This window comes from Rosa rugosa, chromosome 2, assembly GCF_958449725.1.
Source record: "Rosa rugosa chromosome 2, drRosRugo1.1, whole genome shotgun sequence".
Classification (NCBI taxonomy): domain Eukaryota; kingdom Viridiplantae; phylum Streptophyta; class Magnoliopsida; order Rosales; family Rosaceae; genus Rosa; species Rosa rugosa.
Genome location: NC_084821.1, coordinates 13,348,588 through 13,351,182, shown reverse-complemented (window position 1 = coordinate 13,351,182; position 2,595 = coordinate 13,348,588). Strand labels below are relative to the sequence as shown.

The 2,595-nt window shown below is 33.3% G+C and overlaps 1 long non-coding RNA gene across 5 annotated transcripts; it reads right to left on the bottom strand.

The window, feature by feature from the left end:
• Positions 1-314: 314 nt before the first annotated feature.
• On the bottom strand, positions 315-2,215 carry LOC133733167 (uncharacterized). 5 transcript variants are annotated; one of them, XR_009857529.1, is made up of 5 exons: positions 1,876-2,215; positions 1,693-1,763; positions 1,432-1,511; positions 1,210-1,272; positions 315-601 (listed from the first exon to the last, which is right to left on the bottom strand). It is a non-coding gene; the product is annotated as an uncharacterized LOC133733167 (long non-coding RNA). The 5 variants fall into 5 exon arrangements; XR_009857528.1 differs by having other exon boundaries at positions 1,210-1,265; XR_009857525.1 differs by having other exon boundaries at positions 1,210-1,250.
• Between the last annotated feature and the right edge of the window lie 380 nt (positions 2,216-2,595).

The following is a 2,595-nucleotide window of genomic DNA, read 5'->3' as shown; positions in this document are numbered from 1 at the left end:
AAACAAAAATCTGATTCAAACCAGCCATGAGAGACCATGGAATACCATTTAGCCTGCCTTCATATGCCTTATCAGCATATATTGCAAGGAGCTTATCATGTAAGTAGAGGTGTATGGTAAGCTAACCCAAAAACAGAAACGTGAAGAACACCCCCAAAAGCTCAGAAAAAATGTTACAAAATTACATGCATTCGGATAAAGAAATAAGTGTATCCCTCAAATTAATCATATTGCATAAACAAAATTCATAAGAAATTCACTGTTCATAAGGAGTTGGGGCTTTAGAAGAGAGAATTTGAATTATCATATATTGTGTACAGCACCTTGTTTCAAGGTATGATGATTCAAATAATTATTCATGGTTACAAAACACTGGTTCAAGAGGGTTTAATTATTCGTACCAAAAATAGTAGTGTAGTGATTATAGAAACTAATTTTCTGTAATATTTACCTCTTGGCTTTTTTGTTCGATTCAGAGGTGAATAATTCTCTTCTGCTTGTTTGAATGGTTCTTTTTCTATCGGAAGCAGGATGGTTTCGTGTTGCAGTGGTGGTCCAAAGGGTTGCAGGTCTGGGAAGCATAGGATCGGTCTTCCCATTTCTATTGAATATATGTGGCACTTTTAGACATATAATAAGTGTATATGCATTATAATCTCATTTCAAAATAGGGTAACATCTCATTTCATATAATAAGTTAATGATTGTCCGCATCAAATGAACATACTTGATGTACAGATTTCTTCCTAATCTTTGCAAACGATATCTTTTCAGTTTTCCAAAATCTATGAGAAATTGAAAAATAATAACTTCTTTCACAGAAGGATTTTGTTTTGAAAATCAACTCATCGCTTTAATCCCAATTTTTTTGACAGACAATCACATTTGTTTAATAATGGAAATCAAGATGATTTATATGCCGCTTGAGTTGCTACTATATATTATTAGGTGGTATAAAATATTGCAAACTATTCCACGCTTTGTTTAAGGGCAATCTGGAAACAAATGGTTTATAGTTGTGTGAACTATAGACAGAGCAAATGTCTTGAATTCTTGAAAATCAAGCAACCCAAGCAAATTTTTTTATCATCTTTGGGCTACAGACAATCTAACAGGTTTCAAAATCTCTTCCGATTCAAAATATCAAATTATATAGCACATGTTCAAGTTGACTTCTGTAAAGCGAGAAATTCAGAGAAAAATTCTCACCTTACCAAATGAAAGTGAGCAGCAATCCAACTGCAGTATATCTACAAAGTGAAGTACTTTAAACTCAAAAACCAAAAAACAAATCAGAGCCAAGTAGATCTTAGCAATACAAAAAACCTTTTCAATAGGCTTTAAACTTTCTCAAAGTCATCCTACCCATTCAAGCCATAAAACACAGAAGCCAAAATCTTAAAAAGATAAAAACTTTCAGACTAAGATTACCTCTTAATTGAAATGTTGTAGACGCTATTGCAGTATTGTGCTCCAAGATTCACAAACACAAACTGATTAACACACCCAGACTGATCATGAGAAGAAGAAGGAATGAAAAAAAGATGAACTCAGAACAAAAACAAAGGCAAAAAACCAACAACCCAACTGAAAATTAATCCACTGAACACAGGACTAATTACTTGATGATATTTGAAAGCGAGCAATATACTTAGATGAGAAAAGGCACAGAGTAGAAGATTGAAGTTTCACCTATGAAATTGGAGACGAAACTGATTTGCCTTCTTCTCTTTTCTATTGCAGTGCCTGAGGCTTTACAAAGACTGCAAATTATGGAAAATTAATTTCAGATGAATTGATTTTTAGAGATAAAGGACAGTTAGTTCTGATATCAGAGGTCAGACAATAGAAATATTTGATCGATTTAGTGTTCACCTGGTTGGTTTAGCACGATTATCTTCAGTCACAAATTCCTGTAAAGGATAAATTGTTCTATGAGTTGTTTAAAATAAGACCCATTTTTAGCTAGAATATCTAGAGTAAAGGGCACACCCTTTTGTTACTAATCCCAACTTACTCAGATTCCTCTGCTAAATATGGTTCAGACCACGATAACTATCAAACCAAAAAAACTATTAGCTCTGCCATGTAATTTGCCGATGATCAATTCCCACAATCTTTTTAAGAAAAGCGATCATATCAATTGAAGCTAGAAGAAAAGAAGGATCCCAAATAATTAAACCCAGAATCAAACATCAAATACAGATTGATTTCATACAAATGTAAGACTTGATATGAACATCTAATGAATGCATATCAAGTGTAATAACTATTGTTACCTAAAGAGAAAGTAATCTGAGATAATATGAGAAACCCTATTCCATGATATTCGTATTTATTTGTGAATCTAATATTTACGATTGGGAATCTAAATGGCTTGGTAACCAAGCAAGAATATATCGGATATATTTTGTTAGATACAATAATAATGATATTAAGTAACCTGTTATGGGCAGGTATTCATTGTTTCTGTACAATATAAATACAAGGTCCCTGTGACCTCTCCAAAACACGCAAGCATACAGTTCTAGCCCCATAGATAGTAGCTTCTAAATTGAGAGGATCACAGAAGACCTTGTTGCAAGATCGATGGCC